Source organism: Centropristis striata, chromosome 4 (genome assembly GCF_030273125.1).
Source record: "Centropristis striata isolate RG_2023a ecotype Rhode Island chromosome 4, C.striata_1.0, whole genome shotgun sequence".
NCBI classification, from domain to species: Eukaryota; Metazoa; Chordata; class Actinopteri; order Perciformes; family Serranidae; genus Centropristis; species Centropristis striata.
Window position 1 is genome coordinate 26,714,093 of NC_081520.1, and position 18,294 is coordinate 26,732,386.

General features: G+C 37.5%; 1 protein-coding gene across 2 annotated transcripts in view; it reads right to left on the bottom strand.

Annotated features, from left to right (window-relative positions):
- The window catches only part of si:cabz01090165.1 (uncharacterized protein LOC100333421 homolog), a 533,531-nt gene that overhangs the window by 291,374 nt on the left and 223,863 nt on the right, over positions 1 to 18,294 (bottom strand). The window contains exon 4 of one of the 2 annotated variants that reach the window (XM_059331257.1): positions 10,753 to 10,830. The exons of the other annotated variant lie outside the window; for it this stretch is intronic. The gene's annotated coding sequence lies outside the window, so the exon portion shown is untranslated. The remainder of the gene's footprint in view (positions 1 to 10,752; positions 10,831 to 18,294) is intronic. 2 annotated transcript variants of the gene reach the window in all.

Genomic DNA, 18,294 nt, shown 5'->3' on the forward strand with positions numbered 1-18,294 from the left:
TTTCCATACTTTGCTTGGCTTGTTGAGGCAGCCGAATATTGCAGATATATTGGTTTGCTGAAGAGCAACAAAGACATTGCAGAAATATCAAAGTAGGTTTGAGGTCAGAAACTGTGTAACCATGAATAGTTAATAGGAAGAAAGCAGTGACAAGTTGTTTACAATCAATATGTATTTCTGTCATAACTGAAAAAAAAATCTCAGAGATCTGTATTGCATTTGTTCTGTTGTACGATACTTTAAACCAGGGGTATTCAAGTAAAAGTTACCGATGTCCAGTTACTAAAATTTCCTCCAAGTAAAAAGTCCAAACCAAATTCCAGCTTGTGTCTTATCGTTGTGTCTAGCCTAGCCCAGCCCTATGTTCACATTTTCATATGGTTTCAATCAGGTCACAGGTCATGGTTTTTATTTGTTGTTGCTTGGTTTAAGGTCAATTCAGCATCAACATTCACTTTCTCAAACTGCTTCAACTGAAACTGGTTCTCTTCAGGGATCTTATTGTGAAACAACTGCAGCAATTGTTGGGTGACATGAACAGCAGCTTAAATACTTTTCACACGCCTGCAGGTGATTTGAACTGTTTTGGCTGATTAGTTGTTTGTTCAGGTTAAACTTTGGTGGAAACATGCTGACAATTCAACATAGTAATAGGAATAAAATAGGCATAACGTGTCCCCTCATTTCTCTGTTTCCCTTCAGTCCCAGTTTCCCATTTTGTTCACATTAAAAAGATATAACACAGACTGTTCATACCAACTATGAAATGTGACACAAGAACAGAAAGGTCTTTGGAGATCATCTTAGCACAGATATGCTTCTGGGAAACAATGTAGTAACATGAAAAGTATCTCATGTCTTTATGATCGCTCTCTGACTCTGGACACACAGATTGTGTTCTTCCATAAGGAATTAATTCTGTTACTAATTCAGAGTCCCACAAAACAGATTATGAAACACGAGTGGTGAAAGCTCAGCATCCATTTTGCATGATATTCTCTCCTCATATTTCTTTCTCTTTACTTAAAATCCTCCTTACACAAGCCTAATAACTAACACTTGACCAAATATGTAGGATTTAACTTCTCTGAGCTAATCAGTCTGCAAAGACTCACATGTGGAGCCAGACATCTGTTGTTTTGAGGGATGAAATGCAGATTTTTTCCCCTCGGTTGGAGTAAAACATCCCTCCAGAAACAACACAGGCCAGGCTAAGAGTGAGCTCAGTGCCTTACAGGAAGTTTAACATCCAAAATAAAGGCACCACAAAAAAAGAGGGCACCTGCTCAGTCAGGAGAATTGAAACAGCAAGAAAAACTGTGACCACTTCCTGTTAATGATTTCCCAGTAAATTAGATTTTTTTCCCACCAAAGTCAATATACATTACAGCACTTTGAAAATAAACTTTTCATTTGTTCTTTATAATTTACTGCCGTTGTTTTGCAGTGTTCATTTCCAGAGCTATTTAGGTCTGTTGCTTTTAATTGATCATTCTGAAGCCAATTTGGGGGCTGCTGACTTTGGTAGTTAATTTTAAAAGTAATTTCAAAGCGTTGCTTTTAGCTGTTCATCTTAGAAGCAATTTAGGGCCACTGATGGCAGAGAGTCTATTTAGTGACGCTGCTGATTAATTGAGGAGAACAGAGAAGGCAGGAGGGAGACTGTATGCCAGAGATTCTGCAGCCAATAAAACTGAACTGAATGTGGCCATGAAAGGTGAAAATATTTCTTTCATAGATGGATGCTCAACAAGAAACACATCACACACAGTGCTGCAGAAAGTGTGTGGGCGATAATATTCTGTGTGTGTCAGCTATGAGCTGCACTACTACACTCCACATGTTATGAAATCAAGCCAAATGTATTTGTCACTTTTACAGTCTCCAAAAACACTTCAAACAGCCGGATTTTAGCTCGGACAAAGTGAGTTGAGTTTGATTCTGCATCGAGACAAAACATCACATGTATTTTTACTTTATGGTCATAATAATTCTGCAAAATATATATGCAAATAACTTAGTCACTTTTCTGATTTTAAAGGCTAAAAACTTAGCAGCAGTAGTATTGCACTGAGTATTAACTCCACAGTGAGACATTTTGAAATGAACAATATTTACATACAGTCATGGAAAAAATGATTCGACCATTGTTTTCTTCAATTTCTTGTTCATTTTTAATGGCTGGTCCAACTAAAGGTACATTTGTTTGGACAAATATAATGATAACAACAAAAATAGCTGATATCTAGATATTTTCCATTGTTTTCTTGATAATGATTATGGTTATTTTTTTTAGTTTTTTTAGTTTCCGTGGAAAATATCTAGATATCAGCTCTTAAATTAAACTCTCATCAGCTATTTCTGTTGTTATCATTGCATTTGTCCAAACAAATGTAACTTTAGTTGTACTAGGTATTAAAATGAACAAAAAAATGAAGAAACCAATGGTCTACTCATTTTTTCCATGACTGTATTCATAAATTCCTCACAGTCAAAACAGCACATTTCAAGCCGTGAGTTTTAATGGTGAGTTATTTAAAAAATAATGCACTTCCTCATCCTCTTATTCATGTAATATCAATATAAATAGGAATGTACGTCCAGAGTTACTTGTAACCTGTGAAATGTAGCTCCATTATGATGTACTTATTATACACGTAGACATCATTAGAAACTGTCTGGCTGTAAATGATTAGTTCTGTTAAGCATTAAAGTTATTTATGGATTGTGTTTACCATGTGTGTGCCAGCAGCTCAGAGAGCTGTTGTTATGTTCAGGACACTGTGCTCGAATCACGCTGCATCCAAGACAGGAAACAGATTTTGTTTTTCCTCCCACCCACAGTCTCTGGTAGATCCAGAACTCAGGTCAATTCTTCTACCAGCCAAACTGGGTTAGAATAATTCACAATAATCACGCACATCAGTGCTGTTAGAGCCTGGGAACAAGGACTAATGTATAGTTTTTTCATACGTCTGTTTAAAAAGGAACTTATCAGCATTTCTTCACACATGCTGTGAATTTCATAAAGGCTACTTTAATACTGCTGATAATAAATCCAATCTAATATTTATTAATGGAGCTGACATATCCAAATCAAGAAACCAAAGCATCATTAATCTGTATTTATAAAGAAGCCATAAAGATTAGGGATGGGATTAATTAATGAACTGATGATTGATTAACGGTTGTTAAGAATTTGGTCGATCACGTGGAATTTTTATTTGATCTGTGTATTTCTTAAGTTTAATTTTATCTCTGTATCACTGAACTGAAACATGGCGAGCGTGAATTAAGTTGGATAAAGCTACAGTTTGCAAACTGGAAGTTGTTATAACAATTATAAAACACACAGAAATACAAGAGGATTAATCTGAGCAAAACTAGTTTACTGTATCAAACCTTGCTAGCATGAATTACTGAGTTTAATTTGATCCAAAATTTATTTAAACACAAAACACATTTAATTATGAAAATTACTGTGAAAACTAACCTCATGCCTCTTCGGGGCTAAAACATAAAACAATGAACTCCTTGACGTTATCTTTACAGTTTAATCTCACTTGAGTTAATTTTACGATTGACAGGATCAAGTCTCTTTTCGTCCTTTCAAAATAAAAGCGTCCGTTATCACAACAGGCTTTTGCATTGTAAAATTCAAAAAATCTTTAAGGACAAAGCACTGCACTGAACTAAAGTTGACACATAATGAGGCAGCTGTGGCTTTATAAGAAAGATGGAGCAACCAAAAACATTTATAGTGTATATATATCTTTTATTTCGCCATGTATGCATGCAACGATTAATCGGTTAATTATCTGTAATGTTATACATAATTGAGTTGTCAGGTTTCTTCCAAATGCCCATACAGATTATTAATAATCTGATTTTGTGAAATAATTTAGGTCATCCCTGTTACCTTACTGAAATTACTATTTTGCAGCAGCAAATACAATAGACACAAACTTTTACCCAGGCTGGAGCTGACAGTGATTTGACTGCTACAGAGTGTTGAATTTCAACTTTTAACTGCATCACAGCTCCATTAATACTTTAAGGCTCATGGCTCCTGTTATTGATGTACAGCCTCTATAGAGCTCCATATACACACAGTTCGGTGGTGAATAATTAAACAACATACAGTATGTTTGACAGCTTCATTAAAGCAGTTTGGTGGGTTAGATTATATCAGACTGGCTGCAGGCGATACAGGCTCAACCCCTTGTCCTTCAGCCCTCAGCTGCTGATTGGATGTGGAGGAACAGTGAGGAAATATACAGATTCTTAAAAATGTGGTGGTGACTTATAGACCTAATATAACAGTATCAAACAATAGCTTTTTTATCATCTTTATCATCACTGTGTTGCAATCACTAAGTATGGCCTCCTGCTGTGTGATGTTAATATTTCATTAACATGAGGAGGATTGTGGGAGTTCTGTGAAAAATCACAGCTAGCAGGTGTCGATTTCTACTGAAACAGTACGGTTCTATAATCACAACTCTTACATGCTTTTATTAAGTGGACACTGCTTTCTTTGAAAAAAGAAATGGGGAATGATTCATGGAAAGCCAAGTGCTGCACACGGACATTAAGTATAATTGCATAGTAGTATTGTAGAATAATGTGTTTTACCCTGACTCAAGAGAATTTGTCTCTGAGAGGGCAAACTGCGAGGCTTAATTTACCAACTCTGATGTCAGTTTAAACTTTTGACCTTTAATTATAGTTCCTCATTCAAAACAAATTATGTAATTAATCACAAGCTAAAGATGCATCTCTCCTCCAGGTATGGCAAAACCTGTAACATCCACATAAAACACATTCACAGTCAAAAAAAATAGTATAAAAGAATCAGCAGAGAGCAGTAATGAAGTACAGACTGTGAAATTCTCTCAGGGTCAGAGGCCAAGACTCAGACATCGCTTCAGAGAAACGCTCCGTCCTTTCACAGCTCCCTCCACTTCGTCCTTGGCTTTCTCTATGTTTAACACGTCAATTCTCCCACACGGAATAAAACTTATGCAGACAGATTTATGACTCTCAGTTAGCCTGAGGCCACTCAGTACAGAAAGGCTGGTCTGCTCACTGAGAAAAAACAAATATCAAAAGTTAGTTTAGCCATTTTGAATATATTAACCCAATGGCACACATATAAAAAAAAATTAAAGAAGGAAGAAAGGGAGATAGCGAATATTAAATTAACTGTCAAGAAAGTCTTACTTTTTTAGTTGAATAATTGTTTCGTTTTTACAACATGAAATTAATAAGCAGCAGTTTTGGTAATACATTTAAGTAATTTATCGAGGTAAACCATAAATCATTCTTTGGTTCTTTAGTCTTCAGACGAAAAAGGCTATTTGAAGATGAAAGCTTAGACTCTGGGAACAAATCATGAACACTTTTCACTATTTTGGACATAGATTAAACCACAATTATTAAGATAAATTATAACATCCATCTAAAACACACACAAATATAAATTTTTCTACTTAAACCCTCCCATACAGGTCCAGATTAGGTATGCGGAGGCCCCTCGGCACAAATGCACATTAATATATATAGCCTAAAGTATTTATTTAGCTAATATCTGTTGGAAACACCTGTATAATATACAGGATTTACACTTACAGGCTACAATCTATGATCATATATATATGTGTGTGTGTGTGTGTGTGTGTGTAGCTCAATGTACTGTACTGCCTCACCTCCCCCAATACAGGTTTATGGATCTGATTAATTTAATCATACACTCATATATATCCACACACACAGTGATGGATTCATACTGCTCTGCATAGGTACACCTGTACCAAATAACAATAATGTCAATGTAACCTGGATATCCTCATACAGGATTTCCATCACATTACACATCCTGAACAGAGACACAACAAAAACGACAGCCTAATGTATGACAATAAAAACCAATGTCAAACATACTCACTGTGTAAACACAATACCTGGAGACAAGAATGAAAAGACTATAATAGATTATTTGGCAAGGGAAATGAAACATAAGATAATATAAACCTTGGGGAAATGTCCCAAGGTTTATGTGACAAGTGTCCTTGTCCTATTCTTATTTTTGTTTTTTTATACCTCAGTTTTTTATTCCATTGCATCCTTTTTATTCCATTCAAATACCGGACTGCTATGACAAACTAATTTGATGATGATGATTAATGATTAAAGTAATCTATCTATCTACCTGTCTCCGTTACTCTCGCGAGATTGTGACAAAACCGTTTACTCACGCTAAATATATGTTAATGGTAAATATAACTACTTTGTTGTGTAAATGCCCAATGTTAGCAAAAGGAAATATAAATACATTATTATTGACGTTCACAAGATGACAAGAAACTGGCAGCTTCGGCGGTTGCGGCACCATAGCAACACTGACTCCCACTGACTGACAGCTCAGGTAGCTAGGCAACAGCGATATGACAGATAGAACCAGAAAGCTAACGTTCGCTAGCCTAGCACCGCCCGCCGCTGTTAAAACACCGTCCTACCTTCTTTTTCTCCTCGAAAAACTGCTCCAGAACATCAGTAAAGTCCAGTTTAGACAATAGTCCCAGTATTCCCACTTAATTTCTGTTCCCAGTTCAGTTTGAATCCTCGTCGCGCATTTAAATTAAACTCTCACTTCAGCAGTTTGTCAACGGTTTGCGTTTCAAATTTCACCTGACATAGTGACAACCCAGCAACCAATCAGAATATTCCCCCTTTGTTTTAAATAAAGTAGCGCTGCATTTCATTGGTTCAAATTTCGACACTTCAGCGAGCACTCCTTGAGGGCAAGTCAAAGTTTATTAGAGAACATTTCAAAACAACCTCAGTTGACCAAAGTGCTGTACAGATATTAAAATACAGTAAAAATCATACGCAAATATAGTAATAAATAAAAACAATGAAAAAATAAAATAATACTAAAACAATAAAATAGTCACAATAACTCAATTTAAAAACAGAGTTGGAGTTAAAAAGGATTTTTTTACTTTTTACTATTTTTTTGGTGAAAAATATAAAATAATAAGCCGGGAGAAGCAGAGAGAAGAGTCTTACTTGTGTTTAAAGTATATTTCCAGGCTGTTAAACTGACTTAGAACTCAGTTAAAAAAGATTTTAAAATGGGGAAGAAATGTTGGCTAATGTTTGGGGCAACTTTGACCATCAAACTACAGTCACAGACACAAAATTATCAAAATAGAAACAAATTACCAAAAATAGATGTAAAAAAGTGCTCAAAAAAGACACAAAATGACAAAAAAGAAAAGTAAAAAGGACCAAAAAAGGACACAAATATATCAAAATCGACCCAAATTGACCAAAAATACAGTCATGGAAAAAATTATTAGACCAACCTTGTTTTTTCCATGGTTTTCTTGATAATAACCAAAATCTTTATCAAGAAAATCATGGAAAATGGCTAGATAGCAGCTCTTAAATGAAACTCTTATGAGCTATTTTTATTTTTTGTCATCTAAAAGTGCCTTTTTCTCCTCTAATCGGTTCAGATTGTTATTATAAGTGTCTATCTCTGTAGGGATCATTTATCTAATGCTGTCAAAGAGGAAAATCATCTTTGTTTAACTTTAACCAGCTTCTAAATCACTCTCACCAGGTACGCCAGACTCCATACATCAAAACAGTAATTTTACCTTGTTATAAATATCACTTCACACATAGTTGACAGAAACAAAATAAAGCTGGCAAAAACATCTTGTTCTGGGTTTCTACTGTTCCAAGTATCACCAACTCTGATTTGGTCAAAATAAACTCTTAATTAATGCCCTTGAGATTTATTTTGTTTCTGTTGACATGAATGAAATGTGTTTTTATGAGACGTAAAATTATTATTTTAGTCAATGGAGTTTGGTCAACTTGACGAACATGACATATTTGATTGCAGTTCCGCAAGAAGGTCTCTGGAGAGGTCCTTTAGTTTATTCCCATTGGTGTGCTGTAAATGGATGTATAAAGAGAAATATGGTAGTCCTGTTTTTAAAACCATGATTCTACGATTAGGAGAAAGGTGTAGCTTAACCCTTTATAGGGAACTCCTGGAAAATGAAAATGTCAACCCTGAAGTTTTATTGGAGGATATTACTTACTATATTACTACTACTTTTTGCAAAATGTTTCATTTTTATATTGCAAATCGAGATCAATTGAGTCAATATTATTATTATATTTATTATAGTCTCTTTCCCACAGCAACCCTAAATAGACAATAACACATCATTTGCATCCATCACCACTTTATCTTTTATCTTCAAACTATTTTATCTTTTTAGACTACTTATTACATATGCATAATGTCTGAATGTCTTTTTTAAAGCACCTTATATATGAGAAGCACACGTAAATTTAGTTCTATACTTTTTTAATATAATGACAATAAAGGAAAGCTTGAATCTTGTGTGATTTACTGATTGGTCAGATGCCACAGTGTCACTATATGTGATGTAGAAATCCATGTGGTTCTATGAGCTCACGGAGAGCGAGGAGACCTGTTATAGATGTCCGCTCAAGTTACCAAATATGGTTCATTGCCTGATAAAGGGATAATGTTTATCTGAACTGTGCAGTAATACTGGGTTTATAAAGAAGGGATATGCAGAAAAATAAAAACAAATGAAAGTCAGCTTTGTAAATGCAGCGTGGAAACTTCTAACCATTCAGTACAGCTCTATTCAGGGTTTTGTTGGTGTTTATTGATATTGTGAGTCGAAAGTTATTATGTCAAACTAAATTCACAGGAAAAATAATAGGCATAAGGAGACAAGAATGTGTGAGGATGAGAAGAGGATATAAAGTAATAACAATGGAGTGGAAGTGAAAGCAGACAAAGACAGTGAGATGTGAAGAAATGTGAGAGATGGAAGGATGCAGATTGAAATGATTGTTCTTTCAGCAGAGCTGCTATCGATTGTTCTTCCTGGCAGACACGTCCATATTAGCAGAGACAACGCTACACACTGTGACCTATTTACAGCTGCTATAATTATGTACACACACACAAGTACAGATCTTATACACACATACACACATGCAAACACCCTGCAGGAGGGGGGATTGAATGTATACAGGAGAGGTATGTAATCAGACAAACACATAGAGAAGAACTAAAAACAAACAAATAAACAAACAAATTGTAAATTAACAGCTGATTAGATCAAATCTCAAACAAACACGCAGCACGTTAATTATACACTATTAAATAACTCCACCCACTGTTACACAATTTACGCTGTACCATATAATACTAACAAATACTATATTAATAAGTACAATAATTTAAGATTCAGAACACTTTATTCTGATTGGCTCTGGCTCGTTTCAGTTGGTTAACAACAGATAACAGTGACAAACTCACAGATTCTGCACTTTTTAGCATCTCCCAGCTAATTTCTTTTTGGTTTTACGGTACATTTCCACAACTTAGGATCTCTCAAAAATGCAACAAGATTTTGTTCAGTGTGCATATTTGTATGTATAACTGAATGACAATAAAGTCCGTCTAAGTCTAAGTCTGTGGTGAGGAGGAGAATCAGTTGCGCAGTGCATGGTGGGAGGGTTGTGTTGTGTTCGGCGGTCTGTATTTGCATAAAGCAGATTATAATATTATAATGACCTCTAAGGCTCAGGTCATTATACAGTGTCCTGACCATCCTCTCCTAGCCAAGTTTGAGCTCCTACCCTCTTTTTTTAGAGTGCCAATGGCCAAATTGAACAGAATAAAAAAAACCTCATTCAGCCATCACTCAATTTAATTTGAATTTTAAAAAGTGAACAGTGAGGATACATCCAATGTATACTAATGAAATGATGCTTCTGCCTTCAGTTGTGCCCCATGGTTTATTGTGCACTTGTCCTCTTCCAGTGTTGTCTTTGAATATATGTGATTGTGTTTTATATATCTTTATGCTTCTGTGGTTTTTTTTTGTTTTTCACCTGCCTGCAGAACAAATTTCCCTCAAGGGACAATAAAGTTGAAGTTGATAAGACATCAACTCTGATGAAATAATGATTAACTGTTCCTTTAAGGTTTACTTAAAAAACATCTCCTGCGGACTGTCTGCTGTGCAACATCAGTCTTTCTGTCTGTCAATCACGTAATCCCACAGATCTGTAAATCTGCTCCATTTGAGACATTTTGCAAGAAGTTGTGCCCGAAACGCCTTTTATTTCGGCTATGAGTGAGGTCTCTGTTTATTCTGACTCACCCTCTGGGTTTTTTTCGGCGTGATTAGACATCAACTTTATGCAGATGTCCATCACAAAGCCCAACTAGGTGACATATGTAGTTCTAAAATGAAAGTAGGTTTTGGTGGAATAATATAACTTTTATGAGCAGGCTGCCATCTGCCAAGAATCAGAACCCAGTTTTTCAGTGAGTGGCCAGTTCAACGGAGCAGCCCATCCTCCAACATTCTCGCCAGACCTGCTGGACATTTACTGGTAAACCCTTAAACTTTACTGCTGTGGTTCAGTCTCAAAGCTCTGATCAGTTTTGCTTCCAGATGCAGGCTGATGTTTTCAGCAGAAGCTCTCAAACCCCACTGTGTTATAGTGTACAAACAGTGTTTCTGCAGCCTAACAGCACACAGCACCCTGCAGTGTCTCTGCCCTGCAAGCTGTATTACACTGTTTACATATTATGCTATTATTGAAGGCTATGTCTGTTTTAACAAAAGAATGATCTCATATTTTATGAAAACATAGAAAAACAAGCAGATTTACCCTTTTGATATTTCCAAAAACTCGCTTTCTCTCGGGGTCTCCTCTTTACATCTTGTTGAAGGGATTTCAGGCTTCTATCTGATGAAATAAAACAAAGCAAAGAGAAACATATTTCACATTTTCTACATTTGGCTTGACGTAGTATTGCTCCACTGCTACAGTAAACACAGTTTGTGTACAGATGTTTAAAATTATTGTTTCTAGTTGTTATTTGATGAGCCTGAAATGAGACTCAACATTTCTCCCGGAACTGAAGCACTAAAGAAGATATCACCTGCTTTAACAGTTTGTGTGTACATGCATTGGAAGTGCAAAACATGCTTGAGGAAGCATCAAACTACATCACTTCTGATTATATCTCTAGATAATAATTTATGTCCCACATCTACAGCATATCTCCCTTCTCTCTCTCTCTTTACGCATCCCCGACTGTGTCTCCACCTCAACCTCTTGCTGCTGCGGCTTTCTTCAGGATTGAGCAAATCCACTTGATACACATGAGGAGCAAGTAAGTGATCAAAGCAGCACACTCAATGTGCTTATTCCACCGTGTGTGTGTGTGTGTGTGTGTGTGTGAGACAGAGAGAGAGAGAGAGAGACTGATTGTGGATTGAATGATGATTTCTGAACAGGATGCTTCTATAATAAGAGGAGGAAAAAGAGCAACGAGTGGATGTATAGAGGAGAGAAAGAATAAAGGGGAGGAGATAAATAAAAATAAAGAGATAAAATTAGAAAAAAGTTTGTTAAACTTCATCTGACTTCAACTGGAATTTTTTATTCCTTCAGGGCAACAAACTACAATAGCAACAAAGATGAAATGTGACCTTTAGTTGTTTAAGCGGTGAGTCATTTGCATGGCACGAATCATGTGCATGAGTCTCGATTCTGACCTCTGAACTTTACACTGTTGACTCACATACAGTACGACCCGATTGTTATTCTAACATCTGAGAGGAAGACAAACAACATCCTGCTTCATATTCATACAGCTCTATATTCTCCAACTCTGTCCCCTCACCCTGACCTTTAACTCATCATCCAGCCTCGATCGGCTCTATACTTTACTTGTTGTGGTTCTTGAGCTGTTGTTATTGTCTCCCCTGACCCCCGGCTTGTAAATATTTAAATTACAGTACTTGTTTTTGTTTATATGCATTTATTTCAATCTATTGTTGTTTTGCGTATACTTATATTTTATTGTGGTGTGAGAGAAACAGCATTTCAGTCCTATATATGTCCTGTACAAATGGCAGAATCCACAATAAAGTACACAGACACTCACTTTATGATGTGAAGCTGTCAAACTGCTTTTTAAGACAAATATCTATTTGGCCAATCCCACGGCAGCAACTCAATTCGTTTAGCATGTAAACATGTTGGAGACGAGCTGCTGAAGCTCACAGCAAGCACCAGAACAGCAACATCTGTAGTTTACAGAGAAAATATCCAGACAGCCTTGATACTTGTTGATGCCAGAGGACAGAGGAGACGGAGACTGGTTCAACAGGAACTCAGAGAATCAAGCAAGGTCTGCAGGAGATGTCTCTGAACCACAACACCTCCAAAAGCACCAACAGTAGACACAACACGTCCAACAGCAGAAGACACAACGCATCCAACAGCAGGAGACACAACACGTCCAACAGCAGAAGACACAACGCATCCAACAGCAGGAGACACAACACGTCCAACAGCAGAAGACACAACACGTCCAACAGCAGGAGATACAACACATCCAACAGGAGACATAACGCGTCCAACAGCAGAAGTAACCGCACGTCCAACAGCAGAAGACACAACGCATCCAACAGCAGGGGACACAACACGTCCAACAGCAGGAGACACAACACGTCCAACAACAGAAGAGACAACACGTCCAATAGCAGAAGACATAACGTGTCCAACAGCAGGAGACACAACGCGTCCAACAGCAGAAGACACAACGCATCCAACAGCAGGAGACACTACACGTCCAACAGCAGAAGACACAACACGTCCAACAGCAGGAGACACAATGCATCCAACAGCAGGAGACACAACGCGTCCAACAGCAGAAGACACAACACGTCCAACAGCAGGAGACACAACACATCCAACAGGAGACACAACGCGTCCAACAGCAGGAGACACAACACGTCCAACAGCATAAAACACAACACATCCAACAGCAGAAGACGTAACATGTCCAACTGCAGGAGACACAACACATCCCACAGCAGGAGATACAAAACGTCCAACAGCAGGAGACACAACACGTCCAACAGCAGGAGACACAACACGTCCAACAGCAGGAGACACAACATGTCCAACAACAGGAGACACAAACGCAAATGCTGTGCGGTCAATACAAGGAGTAATGTGTAATAAGTTTGTGTATAAACAGACAAAGAGGGACGGTTTGTGGTTGTTTACTACAAAGTGCATGACTTTTATTTTGCCGCAGCGTGACAAGACACGGCAGTTTGCCTCAAAGACAGCACCAATATGAGGCATTATGGACTCTCCGCTTCTTCTTCTGTTTATTGCCGGCTTAGAGATGGATTACTGCCACCAAGTGGACTGGAGTCACTTCACTCTGATTCAAACAGCCGCTGAATCAAGTGCAGGACAATGTGGTGAAATCTGGTGCACCGGCTTAATATCAAACCAGTTCGACAGTTTTAAACTGGCCAAATCCTTCTAACTAATCTGCTTATTAAGATACAATGTGGGCAAAACCGAAATAATGGTAGTAATAATGAATACCAGGTGTAACTGCAAAAGCCTGAACTTTATTATTATCCAGATAATTAAGATAAATCACAGGTTTATAGATGGAAATAAAATCTAACTTTATGTAATCTAAAGCTCAAAACAGAAGCCCAGTAGAAACAGTGGTAGTAGCAGTTTTACAACGTGTTGAGACATTCACAGCTCACTGCAAATGCTACAACCAACAATAGATCTCCATGAAAAAACACAACATCTTAAACCATTATAATGTTGTAGTTAAGACCGCACCAACCGAGACCAAGACATTACTGAGAGTGCAGAGACCGAGACAAGACCAAGACTTTTAGAGGTCGAGGTCGAGATCAGGACAAGATCAAGACAAAACATCAAAATGTGAGTTTTGTTTTTATTTAAGTTTGCATTTAAATAAATGTGACAACAAAAACAATCTTTGCTCTGTTGTTTCCAGAGCAGCACAACAATTTGAAGTTATTAGCTGTTTTTGAGAGGGTCCTTTTTCACTCTTATCAGTAAGGCATGGACAAAAAGCCTATCAGCAGTGGTCTTAACTGGTCTCATTAAAAGAACCCGAGTCCGCCCAGTCCGAGATCAAGACAAGACCAAGTAAAAATGCCCTCAATTCCGAGACAAGACCAAGAACCTCAAAAAATGATCTTGAGTCTGGTCTGGAGACCAAGACCGATCTGGAGTACTACAACACCACCATTAACAATCAACAATTCCTTCCTTACTAATACCTGTGTTTAAAGTATTTCTTACTTTTATTTAGAAATATATAATGCATATGCGGAGGGTCACATGTGCCTTTTTGCAAACAGCTCTGTAAGTTTGAATGTTTGTGTTTGTGTTTATTTAGGATGTTTGTGATTCGTGATGATATTCTCTCCAGGTTTTATTATGTACGAACAAATAAAACCATCTGTCCTCTGTGGTGCTCTCACTGTCTCACTTCCCTTTCCCTTTCTTTCTTCTTTTCAGTCCTACTCTCTCTCTCTCTCTGTGTCATCCTTTGTCACTTTCTCTTTCCTCCTCATCTTGTCTTCTCTGTCAGCCAGTCACATTGTTACTTTCCTTCTTTCTCGTCAGCACTGTCACGTCCTACCTTCCCACTTCCCCGATCTCTTACTCTCTCTTCTATCACACATTCTTTACTTTGGCAACCCTTTCTTCCTCTCTTTATTTCTCTTCTCTTTTACTGCTTCTGTCTTTCAAGCTATTGTCTAATCTCTCTCTCTCTCTCTCCCTCTCTCTCTCTCTCTGTTTCTCCCCCTCAGTAGATGATAATGTTAATATCAGCAGAGAGTTCCACGATCAAAGAGTTTATGATGAATAATAATTATGAGACAATTACTGCTTGGAGAGATACGAGAGAGAGCTGTACACCACACACACACACACACACACACACTGACACACACAAGCAACTTTATGTGCTTTTCATTGCTATTGGATGTAGCTCAGCTTTTTCTGATGTTAAAACATGAAACAAGCCTGTGAATCTACATGAAACACATAAACAAACACATAAGCAAACACACATAAACAAACACATAAACATCATGCATGTACAGAGAGAGAGAGAGAGAGAGGGAGAGAGAGAGAGAGAGCTTGTGTGAAGGTTGCTCCAGATCACTCATCTGTTTTTGTTTTATGTGGATTCAAAAGTACTTTTGTGTATTAATCAGGCAAAAGTGGGACAAGGTTATTGTTTTTTAAGTCATAATTAAGTCTTAAGTATTAAGAGGAAAGTTTTTAGTCAAGCACCAAGAAACAATCATGAGCCGTTCGTGACATTTGATATTTTCAAGGTTTAAGGTTAAAATTCAACCTGCTCTCACCAATCTGTGTACAAATAACACAACTTTACACTTTCATCTTAGGTGCAATGCAGATGCCAAAGTCCAGTTCAGCTGCATATCATACACAGAAGTGTTTCTAAAAGCAGTGACCCTCCCGGCTGCAGGACATGGTAAGGTTCTCTGCTGTAAAAAAAAAAAAAAAAAGAAAAAAGCTGCAGTTTGGTTTGACGTGAGTACTGGATGTCTTTTAGGGCGATTTTGTGTCATTTTTGGTCGTTTTGCGTAATTATGGTTCACTTTACATTTTTTTCCACTTTTACACTTTTTTCATAATTTTACATATGTTTTTGTGTCTTTTTTTGAGGTCATTTTACATTTTTTTTGGTAAGTTTGTGTCTTTTTGGTCTAAAATCCTATAATCTGTACACAGATTGAAGAAAATGTGCTGATGAATTCCTAGAAAAAGGCAGGATGCAAACTGTTCAGAAAAAAAAAGCTTTGGTTTGGTTGAATTTGTGCTTCGTCAGCACGACTCTTAAGTTAGGGCCAAACAGTTCCTGGTTAGGCTCTGAAAGACAGTTTGAATAGGAAATAAATGATGTAAATGCTGGAAGTGAAGTAGTTAGGAGGACGACATGACTACTGGAAATGACATAGTTACGTTTTGACGTAAACTGACGTCACTTAACAATAAAACGATCTGATAACATCACATGGAATCACACATTAACTGTCTGTTGTCTCACTGCAGTTGGCTGTGTGACATTGAAACAGAGAGACAGCACTGCAGGACTCTGTAACAAAACCTGGCATGCAGTGTGTGTGTGTGTGTGAGAGAGAGAGTCTTTATGTATATGTTTTATATTTGCCTTGGGTCATTTCATTCGATCTATATTGATGTGAATCTCAATCTCCTTTCAACAAATACCCCCAAAACACACACTGACTACTCTCTGATCATAACACTTTTATGTCTCTATCTTCAGTTACATCTGTGTGTGTGTGTGTGTGTGTGTGTGTGTGTGTGTGTGTGTGTGTGTGTGTGTGTGTGTGTGTCGGTGAGTCAGTGTGTTCTCCTTGCTCGAGGATCTTCCAGGAATAAACACACACAGGAAGCTCTCAGGTCTTTCCATGTTTTCCTCATCAGTGATCACAGAGCCTCCAACTCTTCACTCAGCTTCACACACAATGAATCACAACACAAACAGCACACACAAACACGCACACACACACACACACACACACACACACACACACGGAGCCATGCACCAACCTGCTGCTGTCAATCTCTATCTTCTTCTGTCAGTTTGGTGATTGTTTACAAATGTCAGATCTCCGTCTACTCCGCTTACCGACTACCAACAGAATTTCACGACTTACTTGACCAGCGGCGAGAAGAGTTCCTAAGAAACCTACGCCTGACTACATTTCCTCAAGAACTTGGCTCACCGAAAAGAAGAGGAGAAAGTTCTCCCCCATCGTCCTCCGCTGTGAAACAACCAGGAGGTGTAGAGATTCACTTTGTAACAAGGAGGGAGCTTTTTAAAACATTAAGAATCAATTAGTGTGGCAGAGAAGCAAACCAATTGTGTATTTAATGACTAAAAGATGAAAGTTTCAACATATCATCTACATACCCAAAGGTTGTATTTTAGACCTGGAGGCAGTTTGTGTTTGACCTCTGGTGATCTTGAGAGGTTGTCGACCTCAATATTGCATTTTTTTGCCCCACCACCCTGCATTATAACCATGTATATCTTTGTTCTAATAAATATACTTTTGCTCCCTCTGCCATAGTCTTGTAACAAAATTTAGTTTAAAGCCTCAATTTGGCTTTTTTCAGGTATAAAGGTAGACCTTTGGACCTGTTACATGGAATTTTATGACTGTCAAATCTGAAATGCCTCCACGTCATGGTCTATAGAAACCATGGAGAAAGTTTCATGCTTTAGTCAAAAAAATGCACAATACCTTCCATATAGGAGCCTATCCACTCCACTATAAATGTCCAGACAAAAGTAAAGTTAAATTTGGTGTCCCCCAGATATACATGTGAAGCATGTATATCTGGGGGAGTGTGTGGGCTTACGCGTGCATGTGTGTGTGTGTGTGTGTGTGTGTGTGTAACTAAAATCACATAAAGTTACGTGTGTTTGTGTGTGTTTGTCTGTGTGCTTGTGTGTTTACGTCTGTCTGTGAGTGTGTGTGGTTCTCTCTTTCTGTGAGAGATACATCAAAGGATGAAACTTCACTTTGAGCATCCTGAGTTCTTCCTGAAAATCTCCAATTATTGTTCTTTTTTGCTCAATTTTTCGGCCGCCCCATTCATTTCAATGCTAAATTTTGCGCGGTTTTTCATGACTTATGTCTTAAAAAATTCTTATTCCGTAATGAAAAGTAATAGCACACAGATCCCAAGCAAACAGCACGTTTTGATATATAATTACAAACTAGTAGCGGGACGAAATTGTGTTCGGAAGAGGAAGAAGAAAAAATCCACAGTATAACAATAGTGCTCGGTGCGATCGCCCCGTGGCCCGAATCATTTTCAAAAAACCATGTAAAACGTCTAGATATCAGCTATTAATTTAAACTATTATCAGATATGTTTGTTGTTATCATTATATTTGTCCAAACAAATGTTCCTTTAGTTGTACCAGGCATTAAAATGAGCAAGAAACTGAAGAAAACAAGGGTGGTCTAATCATTTTTCCATGACTGTAGAAGGAAGGTTTGCTGACACGTCACTGTTTATTAACTATTGACTGATAATATGTGATTAAAGATTACATCAATATCACAAAAAAAGTATCTAAAAAGGAAATGTACAGGTGAGCAGGTACCTGTGAGCTGTATGTTCAGTAAATACAGACAACATGACATTTAAATGTTATCTTGTCACAAAGCTCCAGTGGAATATTGATTTTTTTTCTCCAAAAGAGACAAAGTTTGCCAACATTTGGAGAGTTAATTTTGAACCTTGTGTGCACATGCTCATTCAAGCCCA